This window comes from Prionailurus viverrinus, unplaced genomic scaffold (genome assembly GCF_022837055.1).
Source record: "Prionailurus viverrinus isolate Anna unplaced genomic scaffold, UM_Priviv_1.0 scaffold_182, whole genome shotgun sequence".
In the NCBI taxonomy this organism is placed as follows: Eukaryota; Metazoa; Chordata; class Mammalia; order Carnivora; family Felidae; genus Prionailurus; species Prionailurus viverrinus.
This window is the reverse complement of record NW_025927572.1, coordinates 12,501-29,160: the sequence shown is the minus strand read 5'-3', so window position 1 is coordinate 29,160 and position 16,660 is coordinate 12,501.

Genomic DNA, 16,660 nt, shown 5'->3' with positions numbered 1-16,660 from the left:
CCGCGGTAATGCTCTCGTGCGATTGGATTTGTTTTTACAAAAGGGGGAGATTTGACCATTGGGTCTTTCGTGTCCTCTCCACAAATAGGAGTGAAACAAAGGCTGATGTTGGTTTGCATCTTGTTTGTGGATCTATGGCCACAGGTGTTATCCATGTGAGATGTTTTCTCTACCTCTGGATGCTATTGCTAACACCAATTTGTAAACGAGCTCCGTTAATGTGTTTCAAGGCAAGCTCTTGTAAACATTGGGCATTCTAACACTCGCGAGGATCAGAACAAACCCAAATGTGTTTCACATTCACGTGAACGGGGTGTGTGTGTGTGTGTGTGTGTGTGTGTGTGTGTGTGTGTGTGTGAAATTCTCTACATTCAGAGTTTTACTCCATAAGAAAGTTGCCTCACGGGAAGGGACACAATTGATGGCCCAGAGAGAGGAGAGATACAAATTGAACACACCTGCCCTCCCCGCTACACCCACACCCACACCCACACCCACAGACCCTTTCCCAATAGTCAGAAGAATGAGGAAGAGGAGGAAGGCAGACAGATGCCAGTGATCCTAAACCCACCCCTCCTCCTCCCCGAGCACAAGCGCCAAGATGGGTGCCCACCCCACGGCCTGCTCCTCCTTCACCTCTTCCACAGGGGGCTGAAAAGCAACTAGAGACAAAGCCACTTTTGCAGGAGGGGAAGACAGGAGACAGAGATGGAAGAAGAAGTAGGAGGTGGACGCGGACGCGGAGTTGGAGGCGCAAAAGAAAAAGATGAAAGACACACAAAAAGGTGAGTCCAAAACTTTAAATCTGCCTGGGGCCTGGCCGGCGGCTCCCTGGCCGCCTCCCCCTCCCCCTGTTTCTGCATCAGTTGGTGTGGCTCCAGTGATCTCCTAGGCCATCCCCGCTGGTGGGGCCTCCCGTGTGAGCCTGATGGTGGGGAAACAGATCGTTTGACTTTTTAGCGGACACGGGTGTGACGTCTTGGGTACTCAAGGCCATGGAAGGTTGATTGCTTACTTAAAATGGACATATTTTCGGAGCCGTCGATATCAAATACAATGCCGACAGTTAGGTTTTATTCTTGGTGGTGGTGGTTGTAAAATGGCTTGAATTTGGTGCTCTCTGCATGACAAGGCTTTGGGGTGGGCAGCTCCGGTCATGGCCTTGCTTCCGTCCCAATACTGACCCTGTAACTGTGGTCCTCAAAATATACATCTCTGTGACCTTTACAAACAACATAACCCGTTTTCTCCCTCGTTTTACAACAGGTATCAAAAACAAAATCAAAAAAACTTTACAGACACTTACGCCCTTCCTTGTTCCACTCAGACACGCACTCTAGGGTTCAGGCCCGGGGCAGGGGCCTAATCAGCTTTCATGTGACTTCAATTTATGACTTCACGGGTACCCGTTGCAGTTTGTCAGCAAAAAGTACTTCAAACGATGGTGATGGTCGATTTTGTCTCTCGCATACAGTGTTCGTGGGTGAATGTTGACAGGAGATAGGTTAAATACACAAAAATGTTTACTCGTAAACCTTTAAATTTTTTCCTTGTACCATTTATTTTTGAGAGAGAGAGAGAGAGAGAGAGAGAGAGAGAATGACTGAGAATGAATGTCAGCGAGGGAGGGGCAGAGACAGCGGGAGACACGGAATCCGAAGCAGGCTCCAGGCTCTGAGAGGTCAGCACAGAGCCCCACGCGGAGCTCGAACTCACGAGCTGTGAGATTGTGACCTGAGCCGAAGTCGGACGCTTAACCGACTGAGCCGCCCAGGAGTCCCTATTTGTAAACTTTTAAAATGGCTTCCCCAATCTTTCGTGACCTGCAACTTCAAAGCTTTGCTAAGTGAAGCGGTAAATTAGGTTCAATTCTTCGGACATCTGAGTCTTTTCCACAGAAGATAAAATACTAAATTGTGAATTACTAAACCTACGGCGTTTTCTTTTGTGTTTTTCTTTTGTTTTTTGTTTTGCTGTGTGTGTGTGTGTGTGTGTGTGTGTGTGTGTGTGTGTGGTCTTTGGCTTTATTCAGAAAAACTTAACAGTAAAGATACTTGGGTCTGTTAGTAAACAGGTTTCATCGTTTGTCGTTGTTGTTTTTTTTCCTTGAAGATTTGTTTTCCAGCCTATTTCTTTATTTTTAGGGGAGGGAGGGAGGGAGAGAGAGAGAGAGAGAGAGAGAAAGAGAGAGAGAGAGAGAGAGAGAGAGAGAGACACACACACACACACACACACACACACACACACACACTCAGAATGAGTCAGTGGGAGGGGCAGAGGATCCGAAGCGGGCTCTGCGCTGACAGCACAGACAGCCCAACGCATGGCTCAAACTCACGAACCGAACCGTGGGATCATGAGCTGAGCCGAAGTTGGATGCTTAACTGACAAAGCCACCCAGGCGCCCGTTTCATGACTTGTTAAAAATTGTACAGAAAAAGAAAAAAGAAACAAAACCGAACACCACAACGTATTTCTGAAAATGATGAGATACATTCGTACATTTGGCAGTGTAAAGAATTCTGGTGTGTGGGGGGCCTGGGTGGCTCAGTGGGTTAAGCGTCTGATTTCAGCTACGGTCATGGTTCATGGATTTGAGCCCTGAGCTGGGTTCTGCACTGACAGTGCAGAGCTCCCCTTTCCCCCCACCTCTCAAAATAAAGGAATTAACCTAAGAGGAAAAAAAGAACTCCATAAAAAAAAAAATTAAAAAGAAGGCAGGCAGGCAGGTGGAAAAGAAGAGAGAAAAAACACAAAAGACTATATGGTCAATCGCTATTCTTGGTGTGTTTATGTCAATACTGAAGCCATGTCTGTTAACACTGGACTTATTTTACAAACAAATTAGTTTTCATTGGGCTATCTTTGACAGGAATGGAGGGGTCTCGATAGAAAAAGATTATATTTCAATAGCTCTTTGGTGGATGTTAAATTCTAGTTCTGGTTAATTAATTTTCTTTGACTGTTTGTTGTTTGCCTTTAAAACTGGGCTGGATCCTGAATCCTGGTTTCCTCCAATATCTGACTATGACTCTTCACACTCAGGCTTCCAATCCTCTCCCATCCTCTTATCTTACCATCCTGAAGAACTCAAATGGCCCTTTTCCCTGAAGCCCTGCAAAGGAAAGCTGAACAACTGGAGATAAACTTCAGAGAAATTGCCACAGTTGTAGACAATCTGTGTGCCTGTTGCTCTACGGGCCATTCAGAACGAGACATTTGCTGCTGTTGTGTTTTTGTTGTTTTTAAAGTAGGCTTCACCACGCCCAGTGTGGAGCCCAACTGGAGCCTTGAGCTCACGACCCTGGGATTGAGACCTGAGTGAAGAGCCAGACTTGAATACTGAACCTGAACCCACTGAGCCACTCAGGATCCCCCAAAATGAGACATTTGAACTACATGCCAGAAAAATCGGTCAGATTGCCCCCTGCCTGCTCACACTCCAGCTGAGGATGCTTCGAGCCTGGCATCTAGACACCTTCTCACTGACCACACTTGGGACTTAGACACTGGGTTTATAAGTTGTTCTAACCATTAACCCGTGGTTTTCTTTTCTTTCTGTAGAAATACCTCTTATTAGTTACCTGATTGCTGAACGAGGCAGAGTCAAAGCTAGTTCACGAACACTTGCTGCACCTGTATTAGCTCCTCTTTAGAAATAAGAACCCACATTTTCTTTGTATTTTTATAAGTTTCTTAATATTTACTTTTGAGAGGGGGTGGGGGGAGGGAGACCCATAATCTGTAGCTGGCTCCAGGCTCTGAGCTGTCCGCACAGAGTCTGATGCGGGGCTCGAAATCACGAATGGCGAGATCCTGACCGGAGCCAGAGTCCGATGCGTAACCCACGGAGCCACCCAGGTGCCCCAGCAATAAAAGCCCACATAAACAGGGGCACCTGGATGGCTCAGTCGGTAGAGCGCGTAGCTCTCGATCTTGGGGTTGTAAGTTCGAGCCCAACGTTGGGTGTAAAGGTTACTTAATAAGATTAAAAAAAACATAAAAGTAAAATCAGACAGCAATTCACTTGGGTACAGTAAGAGGCCCTTGACCACCACAACCTTCCCCTTCGCGCCCCCCGCCCCCCCCAAGGTGGTTATAACATTGGGTTTGACTATACTGTTACTATTTCTTAGAATACACTTGGGGAGAAAACTCAGGATATGATGCAGTACCAAACTATGCAGAAAAATATCCAAGATCTCAGATAGGAACTATCTCTGATACCCACCCCCACCCCCACCCCCACCCCCACCCCCAATTAGCACAAGGGAGCAAAAGTTGTGCCCTGCACCCTGTCAAATCCTTCCCTTCCAAAGCCCCTGCCACACCCTAATTCGGCTTGAAATAGTTTCAGAAGGTGGCCCCCCACCCCTGTTCCATAAAAGTGGAACGAGGGATTGACAATGGAAACTTATCAAAGGGGAAGAAAACTTTACACCTCTGACTCCATGTTGCTTCGATTCCCTTCACAACCTCTGTGTAGCCCTGCACCTCGGCCTGTGACAGGTGAGATTTACAGAAACTGTTCTCACCGGGGGAGATAAACGGATAGCCCGAGCCCGAGCCATCACCCATCATCGTCCCCATTCCTTACCATTGGGAAATGATCCAAACTCCAGAGGCTGGGGGTGAGTGTGGGGGGCGGGGAGTGGGGAGTGGGCAATTGAAACTGTGCCACGGAGGGTTAAGGAGGCTGACGCTCGCTCTCTCTCGCAGACAACCTAAATCTTGTTCTTCAGAGAACTATTTGCCCCTAATCAGCTATTGTGTCTTTTCAGGTCCCACAGACAAACTCTAGCTGTCTCTGAAGAGGCCTGGACTCAAGGTCCACCGATATGCTTGCAGCCTATAAGCCAGCACAGCCCTGAGAGAAAGAGCCTAAGTCGCCATCCAGGTTATACCAGCTCTCGGGGCATACCCACAGCCCCTTCTCCGTGTCCTAAGGTAACCTGCTGACATCAGGGACTAAATGTTGCCTCGTTCTCATGTGAAGTCTCCGCCCCTAAGTAAACCTGGGATATGCATGACAGGTATGTTTCCTCAATGTGGGTGCTCCATCTTTCCTCATCAATAATCACAGATGTGCCTTCCCTTGTATCAACAGGTATGTAAAGGATTCTTGGGATGTCATTCTTTTGTCAATTCAAGTCTATTCCAATGTTGCACTGGCTCCTTCAAATTGTCCTTGTTGAAAGTGTGTTGCTGTCCCTGTCTCTCTGTTAAAAATGCTTTGCCAAATACAAAGGCAGACCATCTGAGCCAAGCACATGAACTATGTCTGCTGGTCAATGGAACTTACAGAGAACATACGTCACTTTTGAGTTTCCCACCATTTATGTTACAATACGTTCGCCCCAACGAGGAACCCTAGGTGGTTCAAAGACACATATGTGTGCTTACACACACACACACACACACACACACACACACACACTCACTCACTCTCATACCCAGCAAGGAGGGACACACCCAGGGCCTACAAGACAGTCACCTGGCACTGAGGGACATAAAAACATCAAGTTGATCATCCGTGATTTCTGAGGAAAGATTATCGACCAAGACGGGGAAATGATAAAGGAAATCCTAAACTTTTAATGTTGGTGGTCTCCCAGGGAAGCTATATATGTAATATTTACCGAGGTCAAAGGGACTCTAGAAAACCTCAAAGCATGAGCTCTTTTTCTGTCCTGAGCACAGATTGTATGTCTGGTTTGTTTAAAAAAAAAAAAAATTTTTTTTTAAACATAACTAACTAAAAAAGGGGGCTTCCAAAGGGGCTTATAAAGAGGAGGGAAACAAAAGAAAACAATACAAAAACCTTCCTGGTCGCCATAAGATTGAAGTCATACAGCCTTGCACATACTAAAAACAGAAGATAAAGTCCGTAACTTTCTGAATGTGTTCTTTCTCCTCATGGTGATTCCTAACATCTGCGCCCCCCCCCCCCCGGCCCCGTGCCCTGTTTATCCTTTTTTTTTTTTTTTTTTTGGTAAGCTGTATGTATGCCCAATGTGAGGTCTTCCCCAGATGACTGACTTGTTTGTGAAGATTGCATATCCCCGTCAGCCCTCCTAACTTGGGCTCCAATGAAACTCTTTTCCTTCCTCTTTAAAATTGTTTTTAAAAAGGCTCATTCATTTTGCATCGACATAGGGTAAATGCTATAAAAGGTAAACAAGACATAGTGAGGGGACAAACTGGGAAAGGTGGACAGCGTTTAAAAGATGCTTTTAAATGCTACACTTCTTCCTGCCTTTCCTTCACAGGTAGGACAGCACCTACACGTACTGTCGTTGGCAATGGTCATCGGCCTAGAGAGGAAGAAACCATTCCATAGTTTTCCACACGGCGGATGAGAAGGCCCTCTCGGACCAAATCCAGGAACTCCCTTACTGTGAGCCAAGGACCGGTGTTTTGTCGTTTTCCTTTCAGTTGTGGTTAGAAGTAGAAGTAGACATCACCTACAATTGAGATTTTTCACCATATATAAGCGTAGAGCTCAGTGGTTTAGGTGCAACATTCACGTCCTCCTCGTTGCGTTCTCTCTTTCCATTCCATTTGTTGTAGTGTTTTAAGATTTATGTTTTTATTTTTTTAATTTTTTTTAATATATGAAATTTATTGTCCAATTGGTTTCCATACAACACCCAGTGCTCATCCCAAAAGGTGCCCTCCTCAATACCCATCACCCACCCTCCCCTCCCTCCCACCCCCCATCAACCTCAGTTTGTTCTGTTTTTAACAGCCTCTCTTATGTTTTGGCTCTCTCCCACTCTAACCTCTTTTTTTTTTTTTTTTTTTCTTTCCTTCCCTTCCCCATGGGTTTCTGTTAAGTTTCTTAGGATCCACATAAGAGTGAAACCATATGGTATCTGTCTTTCTCTGTATGGCTTATTTCACTTAGCATCACACTCTCCAGTTCCATCCACGTTGCTACAAAGGCCCTATTTCATTCTTTCTCATTGCCACGTAGTATTCCATTGTGTCTATAAACCACAATTTCTTTATCCATTCATCAGTTGATGGACATTTAGGCTCTTTCCATCATTTGGCTATTGTTGAGAGTGCTGCTATAAACATTGGGGTACAAGTGCCCCTATGCATCAGCACTCCTGTACCCCCTGGATAAATTCCTAGCAGTGCTATTGCTGGGTCATAGGGTAGGTCTATTTTTAATTTTGTGAGGAACCTCCACACTGCTTTCCAGAGCGGCTGCACCAATTTGCATTCCCACCAACAGTGCAAGAGGGTTCCCGTTTCTCCACATCCTCTCCAGCATCTATAGTCTCCTGATTTGTTCATTTGGGCCACTCTGACTGGCGTGAGGTGATATCTGAGTGTGGTTTTGATTTATATTTCCCTGATGAGAAGCGACGTTGAACATCTTTTCATGTGCCTGTTGGCCATCCGGATGTCTTCTTTACAGAAGTGTCTTTTTCATGTTTAAGATTTATGTTTTTAATGTTTACTTATTGGTTTAAGGGGGGGGGGTGGGAGGGAGGGGAACCCCAAGCAGGCTCCGCACTGTCCGTGCGAGAACCCAACGCAGGGCTTGGTCTCACGAACCCTGAGATATGACGTGAGTCAAAATCAAGCGTGGGATGCTTCACCCACTGAGCCACCCAGGCACCCCACCCATTCCATTTGTTTTAAAGACACAAACGTTGCAAACGTGTTTTTTTTTTTTCCAACTTTTATTTATTTTTGAGATAGAGAAAGAGCATGAATGGGGGGAGGGTCAGAGAGAGGGAGACACAGGTTCTGAAGCAGGCTCCAGGCTCTGAGCTGTCAGCACAGAGCCCGACGTGGGGCTTGAAACTCACGGACCGTGAGATCATGATCTGAGCCCAAGTCGGACACTTATCCGACCGAGCCCCCCAGGCGCCCCACAACCTTTTTTATTTTTTTAAAGTTTGTCCATCCATGCCTTCATTCCTTCATTCATTTTTCACATTCTCTTCACTCGATGTGGGACTTGAAGTCACAACCCTGACAGAGGTCAAGAGTCCAAGAGTCGCATGCTCTTCTGAGTGAGCCAGCCAGGAGCCCCTTCCATTCCATGATTTGAAACAACCCCAGGATCCTGACTCAGACTCCCAAATTGACGGATGAGAGCCCCACCCACGCCCTCTAGGCCATCTGTGGGGCTGTTTCATGTGTGTCCATCTTCCTTCCTCCTTTTAGTGGCACGTCAAGGTTGCGTGTGAAACAGCCAGTGACTGTGGAATGAAACTGTACTCCGTTTCCCTTTGGAAGCAGGTGGGAGAGGGAGGACAGGTCAATGGCTAATCAATAGAGTGTTAGTGTTGCTTTACAGGAGTGTGCCCGCTGGGACCATCACCCGGGGTCACAATTGTCCCCTGTCAGGCCTCCCTCACCCTCTATCCCTTATTGCTCCATGCCTGTGTTTGGCCTCTGAACCCTAAGACCCCACCATCACGTGTTTCATGCCACCCCCTAACTCTGACTCGGCAGGCCACGCCACGCCACACCATGCCGCTCGCTCGCTCGCTCGCCCGCCAACTCCTTACCCTTCCACGTACCTGCACCCCCACCCCTGGAAGGCATTATAGTAAGATATCATCCTCCACATCCATGATTCTCAAACGGTTTATTGAGGTTTCCTGGGTTAGGAAAAGAGGGGACTCTCTTTCTTCCAGAGAAGGCAAGTTCTTCAGACATCATCTTCTCCCCTCCCCCCTTCTCTCCCCCCCCCCCTTCTCTCTTCCCCCCCCCCCCCCTTTCCTCCCTTTCCTCCCAGTAGTTCAGAAATTTCAGCCTAAGGGTTGGGGAGTTGAAGAAAGCCATTCAATGGAGAGAAGCCCCAGGCTCAGACTTTAACAGAAAGCTTTCTGCATTTGAACGAAGGGGTTGAATGAGGCCGATTAGAATGAATCGCCCTGAACCTCCCTTCCACTGCCACTCCCATCCCCGCCCCCACCCCTGCCCGCACCCCCACCCCCCACTCCCCACCCCCCACGAGTCCTCCAGTGGTTTGGGGAACTGAAGGCTGCGGGTGGGCAGGGGGTGGGGGCGCGTGCATCCTAAGCGGCAAAGTAGGCCCCTGGTCCACAGGAAAAATACAAAGTCTATGTACCGAAATCTGTTGCGTCTGTATAACGCCGATAATGACACCGCAGAAAGACAAATTAGAAAAGAAAAGAAGAGAAAAGAAAAGAAAAGAAAAGAAAAACAAAACAACCCCCCAAAAACAATCCCACTTACAACGGTACCAAAAATAATAATGAAGACCACGAAAAGAAATATAAAGGAACAAAGAAACATCCGGGCACGAGCGAGCGGGTCTCCCTGTACGTCAGCTACGTTAGAGGGTCCCTCTCCTAGAGGCCCCTTCAGCTCAACGGTGGGCTGCGGTGTCCCTGTCTCTAGCCCGATTCATCTTGGTGCGAGGACCCTAAGTGGCCAAGCAGGCCCCCGGTCCACGGGAAAAATCATGCTCTGGGTCCAGCGGAGTTGTGTGTCTCGGGCACAGCGGTCAAGGGGTTGGCGAGATGTGTGTGGAGGAGAGGAGGTATCTGTTCCGGGGCCGCCCTCCCGGGCACCGCTCTGGCTGAGAAGAGGGCAGTGGGGCGCGGCCTGGACCTGGACGACAGTTACTGCCTGCTCCTGGGCTGAGGGCTGAGGGTAGTGGGGCAATGCCCACGCTGGCTCCTGTGACGCAGTTCGTCCTGGGCACCTTCTGTGGTTTCTGTGCAGGTGCCGGTTGCCGTGATGACCGAGGAGGCTAAACTCCTCTCTCCGCCTGGTTGTTCAGACGCCCGATCCTCCCGTGTTCTCGGTACGTGGACTGACCCGCCACCCTCCCATGCCACCAGACCCCTTGTGCCAATATCTCCTGTTTCAGAGTGCTTTCGCCTTGTCCGGAAAGTAAACAAACAACACTCGCAGATACCCACCCCGCGAGAGAACAAAGAGACGTCCGGCCCCGAGCGAGCGAGTGGGTCGCCCTTGTGCCTCAGTGTACTTTAGAGACTCGGTCTCTTAGAGACACCTGAAGCTCAACGATGGGTTGCGGTGTCCCTCCCTGTCTCTGGCCCGGTTCCATCCCCGGACGAGTCCCACAGTCTCTTTGCACGACGACGACGACGACGACGACGACGACGACGACACCACCGCTCGCTCACGTGAGCCGGAGGCAACGTGCTAACGGGACCGGAGGGTGGCACTGTGGATTCAAAGTGACCTACGCGCCGAAGCGTCTGTAAACGTGGTGTCCAGAAACCTTGGACGTTGCCGTGCCCTGGATGAAATCGTCGCTCTGGAGACTCGGGCACGTGTCGCCCACCTTCTCTACGTTCTTCCTACCTTTAGCCTCCCTGTGTGTGTTTGCCCGACATCTTGCCTGATGGTTCACGGAGGAATGAGACACCCATCCGGCAAGAGCTGATGCTCCACTCACCACGGCACATGACTGACGGAAAAGAATACGCACGGGCCCGCACTCATCTTACCCTTCGTTCTCCACCGTGTCAGAAAAACATGTGGCCTGCCTTCCTCCTGTCCAAAGCCAAACTGGAAGGAAGACTTAGATGTAAAGGAAACGTTAGAGAAGCTTTCAAAAAGTAGCAGCAAGCAAGCAAGCAAGCAAGCAAAGTAAACCACCCACCCCTACCCTCCTGCCCAGCAGGTGCAAGAAGCGTGCGCGGAGCACTCTCCTCCTTTTCTCCCTGGAGGTTCCCCCCCCCCCCCCCCCCCCAGGATGTCTTTCCTACGCCACCAGGGGAGTGACATTCTTATCCTCAAGGACAGGAGGAGAAGTGGAGAGAATTCTAGAGGAGAAAAGATCTTGGTTGGTTGGTTTCGTTGGTTTTAAAATCCTCCTCATCCTTTAGCCTCCCCATGTAGTTCAGTTAGTCGTCCACCGTCGCTTCTCCTTGTTCAACCCAATATACAAGCGTTGAGGTCTGGCCACTTCTCAGGGTCTTGGTTTACCTCAGGAGGGGCTCTACCTGTCACGTGAAACTTGTAGGAAATCAATGTGTCAGCTCCTTGTACGGTTAGCCTGTCTCGTGTCAGTGTCACCCTCAGGGTCACCTGCAAACCCTAAGAGGGTGGAGGCATAGGGTGTGTCTCGGTGACACCTTCCTTCTCCCTGCCGGCCCCCCCCCCCCCCCCCCCCCTTTGGACTGTAGGGTCCTCTGGGAACCGGGACATTTTTAGTGAGTGGCTATTAACTCCTTCCGTTCTCCATCTCCCGCCGCCGCCGCCGCCGCCGCCGCCGCCGCCAGCCGCCGCCGCCGCCGTAGTAGTAGTGTGTTTATTGAGGACAGTAATGGTGAAAGCCATATTCTTGTCGCTTGCCACGCCGTGCACTTGCACCCATGTTCCCCGTAGCTGTTTGTGGTCTTTGGACTTCGTCGTGGCCCCGTGCGACAAAGGACTTTGCTTAAGCTTTATCCGTGGTCGTTCGTTTATCCATCACCCCCTTTCTGCCCCCCCCCGCAGCTTGGTTTGTAATGTTTCCGAGAGAGACGTTCCCCCGCTTGACCCGACAGAATAAAAATGGCTCGTCCGGGGGCGCCTGGGGGGCTCGGTCGGTTGAGCGTCCGACTTCGGCTCACGTCATGATCTCGCGGTCCGTGGGTTCAAGCCCCGCGTCGGGCTCTGTGCTGACAGCTCAGAGCCTGGAGCCTGGTTTGGATTCTGTGTCTCCCTCTCTCTCTGACCCTCCCCCGTTCATGCTCTGTCTCTCTCTGTCTCAAAAATACATAAATGTTAAAAAATTAAAAAAAAAAAAAAAAAAAAAAAAAGGCTCGTCCGTCCGTTGTTGTTCTGGGAGTACTCTCTCGCGTGGTTTCGGTTTGACCGTCCGTCTCCCTCCCTCCCTCCCTCCCTCCCTCCCTCCCTCCCTCCCTGCCCGCCGAAATGTGTCTAAGTCCTCCCTCCCGGGAGCGCGGGCGCCGCCTGGGCCGCTCTGGGCCGCCCGTGCCTCACGGGCGCCCGCGGCCCGCCCGGTGTGTGCGGGGAATTTTCCGCGCACGTCCGCCTCGGCCGGCCGGGGAGTCGAGTGGCCGGTCTGCCCCGCCCTTTCCAGCGGCAGCCGCCCCGATGCATTTTTCGAGTGTCCCTTGGGCTGCCGGGGTCGCGCCGTGCCGGCCGGGAGCTCCCGAGGCGGACGCCCTCCGCCGGCCTGGGACCGAGAGGCGGCATCCGGAGTGGGCCGGGACGAGATCGGGCGGCCGGGCCGCCGGCTGTGCGCCCTCACGTCCCCGAGATCGCGAGCTGTCCCCGCTGACGTTTCGGTCGGTTGTCGGGCGCCACCTGGCGGCCGCTTTTATATAGCGTTTCCCCTCCGGAGCGTCGGCGACGTCGGCAAGGGATGCGATTTGGTCGCGGTGTCCGGGGCGGAGTTCCAGAAGGCCGGCGACGTTGGCGTGATCGTCCCGCTGTCGTCGGGGCGCCGGCGGCTGGTGCACTTGCCGGAGATTGAACCTCCGGGTATATGGGGGAGTAGTGGCGGCGCTCCCTGGGAGCGAGCTGGGGTGGGGGGCTGCCCGGACGGGTCGACCAGCACCCGCCGGTGCTTTCCTCCCCCAACCCCTCGACCGCGGGGACCGCGGGGACCTCCCGGGGCCGCCACCCGGAGACTGTGGCCACGTCGGTCGCTCGTCGGTCCTTCCCTGCCAGGCGTCTTTTGTCTTCCCTCCCGCGTCGCGGTCGGGCCGGGCTGGGCCGGGCCGGGCCGGGCTGGGCCGGTGAGGACCGTCCTGAGCCTTGAGGGGAAGCCCGCGGAGGGCGCCGTGGGCCCGGGAGGGGGCACGCGTGGGGCTCCCGGTCGTTGGACCCGATTTTCTCCCCAGATTTTCCGAGGCCCGCTGCGGAGTTGGGGACCGGGCCGGGCCGCGAGGGGAGGCCCGTATAGGGCGCCAACGCCGGCGCGCCCGCGATCCCCGTTGAGGTCCCGCCGTCGGGGGCGCCTCCGCGGAATTCAACCCCCCCCAAAACAGTCCCAGCCGGGGGTCGGGGACTGGCACGGGGCCGGTCTTGCGAGGGCCGGGGAGGCTTCCGCAGGCGACAGCGCGGAGTGTTTTATTTTTCTAAGTCCCGACCAGGAGACGACCCGTGCACGGGCGAACGTGTAACGGGGCAGGGCCTACCCGGCCAGCCCCTCCCCTCCCAATCCCGCGATTCCCTGGTCGGTCGGTCGGTCGGTCGGTCGGTCCTGGGGTCGACCAGATGGCCCCCGGGGACTTCCGGGGGGGGGGGGGTTGCTTGGCGGCGATGGGAAGATGCTTGGGGCCCGTGGCCGGGCCAGGGTCCCAGAAGGTCCCAGTGACCTGTGGCTCGGCCCCGCCTGCCAACGCGGTTATTTTTGTCTCCTCAAAGGAGTGCTTTTTGCTGCCAGGTAGGTGCTGACACGTTCTGATGTGGCGGTTGTCATCCTGTAAGAGAGACTTGGGCCTCGTCGTCGCTGGCGTGGCTCCGGGCTTGGTGGTGACGCTGAGCCGGACCCGACTCCGCCCTTGCCTGCCTGCTTGCTCGAGCCGTCTGCCTTGGGCCTGCGTGCCGGCTCTTGTGCATCCAGGTGTGGTCCAGGCTGTGGTGCCACCTCCGGTCTCTGGCACCCGAGGGCAGCGTGGGGAGGCGGCGTGGGTCTTCTACCCTGTGCGCCCCCCGCTGCGGGCACCCGGCCGCGGTCGTGACAAACCCACCCTTGCAAGGCTCCGTGCCGCGTGTCAGGCGTTCCCCTTTTCCCTTGTGGGTTGTCCGGCTGCCTGTTCCCTGGGAGAGGTGGGGGAGGGGTGCTGGCGAGGCTGAAGCAGGCCCTCCTCTGGTCGCTGTCCTCGCTGGGCGTTTCCCCAGCCCCCCCTCACCCCAGGACTGCCTTGTGTTGGCGGTAACCGATCGATGTGGTGATCTCGCGCTCTCCCGGGCCGGGCCTAAGCCGTGTCAGACGAGGGACGGACACTCCTGGCGGGTGGGGCCGCTCTTCTCGTTCTGCCTGCGGGCCCCATGCTCCTCCTTCCCGCCTGTGGGCGGTGCAGGGGGGTGCAGAGGGGTGCGGACTCCGGCCCGACCCCGGCCTCCCGTGGCTTGCGGGACTGGGGTCAGCTGACGCAGCGGACACTCTCGCTGGCCTCTCCTGGCTGTGTGTGGTGGGTGGCCTCCTCCCCGTGGTGGGGGGGGCCGCACCCGATGCCACGCTGCTCACCGCCTGGGCGTGCTGAGCGCGTGGCGCCTGGCCCTCCGTGGTGCCCCTGGAGCGCTCCAGGTCGTCTCAGGTGCCTGAAGCCGAGTGGTGGCGCCGTTCCCTGTTCCCAGCGGACCCCCTTTGGGTCGCCGCCGTTGGCGGAGATGCCCGAGGTGGGCGGGTGGCAGAATCGGTGAAGGGAGGCACACCCGTTCCCCCTGCTGTGGGGAGCGGGCGCCTTGTCGTCCCCGCCCTGCAACGGCCGCTGTTGCCCGGAGGGTGTGGGGGACTGACTTGGTGGGGCGAGTTTGAGTGATCGTGGCGGGCCGAGCCGGCGCCGTGGCGCTTGGCCAAAACCCCCTCTGAGCGAGGACTTGTCGGTTTCTTGCCCAGCGCGTTGCTGCTGGTGTTTCGCCTCGGTTTTTCTCGGGCCTCACCTGGAGGCGCGGCGCTCCTTCCGGGCGGTGACACGAGCAACCGCGCGCGTGGGGAAGGCAGGCGGCCCTCGTTGTGGGCCCTGACCGCGAATGCTCTGGAATGCCCTGTGTCAATCCGTTGCCGTGGACCTTTCTCCCCCGCCCCGGGTCCTGGCGGCCCCGGGAAGAAACGCCTTTTGTTTGGCGGGTCCCGATGGGGGGACGAATTTGGGTGGGGGGCGACGCGCCCTTGGTGAGAAAGCCTTCTCTAGCGATCCGAGAGGGTGCCTTGGGGTACCGAAACCCCCCAGTCGCTGCCCCTCCTGTGCGCGTAGTGGCCACCCGTGTTGGGGGTGACTGCATGCCCTTGTGCGTGTTAGGCGGAGCCTTCTCTCCCGCGCGAGAGGAGGTCTGTCGGCCCCGCGGTGGGGCCGAGCGCCGCTCTTCGCCTACCGCGGCCTGCGCCTCCCCCCTCTGAGTCGGGGGAGGGTCACGCCAGGCCTGGCCGGTGTCCGGCGCCGGGGCCCGTGCGCCTCGGGCGTGTGGTGTGCGAGCGCGCGCGCACGCGCGCGGTGTCCCCCCGCTTCTCCCGTGGCGGTGTGTGTCCCGAGGGGCTTGGGGCGTCCCTGCGCGCCCCGCCCCCCCTGCGCCGCGCGGGCGGCGGCTGTCTCCCGCCCGCCCCCGTTCCGGGCTCGCCGCTGGCGGGTGGCGCGCGGGCGCGGGTCGGGGCCGCCTGGCTTCGGGAGGCGCTTCCCTGGGGTGTGGCTCCGGGATGGACCGATCGGATGGAGGTTGGAGACGGGCTCCCGCGGCGGGGGTCCCGTGGGTCCGGACCCTAGGGCCGTGTGTTGTGGGGCGGGGCCTGGCTCGTGGGGAGGCTCGCTAAGGGTGCTGAGGCCGGCTGGCGCCGCGGGCGTCGCGGGACCGCCCTCGTGCTGGTGGCGGTGGGATCCCGCGCACGTTTACCTGGTGGCCTGGCTCGCGTCTCCGTTGGCGCGCCCTTCCCCGAGCCCGTGCCCTCCTCCGCGTGCGTGCTCTCTGGTCCTCGCTTCGTGCGTGTGCTGCCCCCCTCCCTGCCGCCTCCGGCCCACCTCCCGTTCTGTGCTGCTTTTGTTTCCCCGTCTCGGCTTGGACGACCGAGCGCCGCGTCCGCCCCTTCTCCTCTCCCTCCCCCGTCACCGTGTCGGGCCCGAGACCAGGCCTCGCCGTTTGTCGGGTGCCCGCCCCTCCCTTGGGCCGCCATGGCTCTTGGGGGGCCGGGTCCCGGGCGGAGTGCTGTCGGGCCCCACTCGTGTGAGTGAAGGAAGGGGGGAAGAAGAGAGAAAGGGGCGCCGGCTGCGCGCATCGGGGGTCCGGCTGGGGCGGGGCGCGGGTGGTGGGTCGCCGCGCGTGCGGGAGAGCGTTCCAGGGGCCGGTCGCGCGGCTGCTGCGGGTGGCAGGGCCCCGGAGGGCCCTCTGCGAGGGTTTGCCCCAGGGTTCGCCGAGGGGGTGGGCCGGGTCGGCGTCCGGGGGTGCCACGGGACCGCCCTTGTGCTGGAGGCCTCGGGCGGTGGGACCCCGTGCGCACCCCGGTGGCGACTTGGCTCTGCCCCCTCGAGGCGCCTGGTTGGAAACCCGTGGGGCTCCCTTGCCGTTGGCCCGCGGTCCTGTTCCCCGTCGCTCTTTGCCGGCGCCTCGTTGCCCTTGCCGCCAGGCGTCCGTGTCGTGGCCTCCTCCGTTCGGCTACCAAACCCGGTGGCGCGCTCTGGTGTGTGGGCGCTTCCCGGGCCCGCTGCGGCCTCCTCTCCGTGTCCGCCGCCACCGTCCGGCCCGGCGGCGGTGTTGTGTGCAGACGGGGGGGGGGATCGTCCGTCCCCTTCCTCCGCCGTGCCCCCCCCACCCCCCGCTCTGGCGCGCGCGCGCCTGGGCGTGGGGCGGGTCCCGGCTTGTCTGTCGTTGGCTGCCCTGCGACCGCGCGCCCGCCCCCCCGGTGGAGGGGTGCCCGGGTCTCGGCCCGGCCCCCGCCCCGCGTGAGCGTGTGCGCCGGCCTGCTGTGCCAGCCTCGGCGCGACCTGTCCCGGGGCTCCGTCCCTCGCTCGCGCGCCGCCAC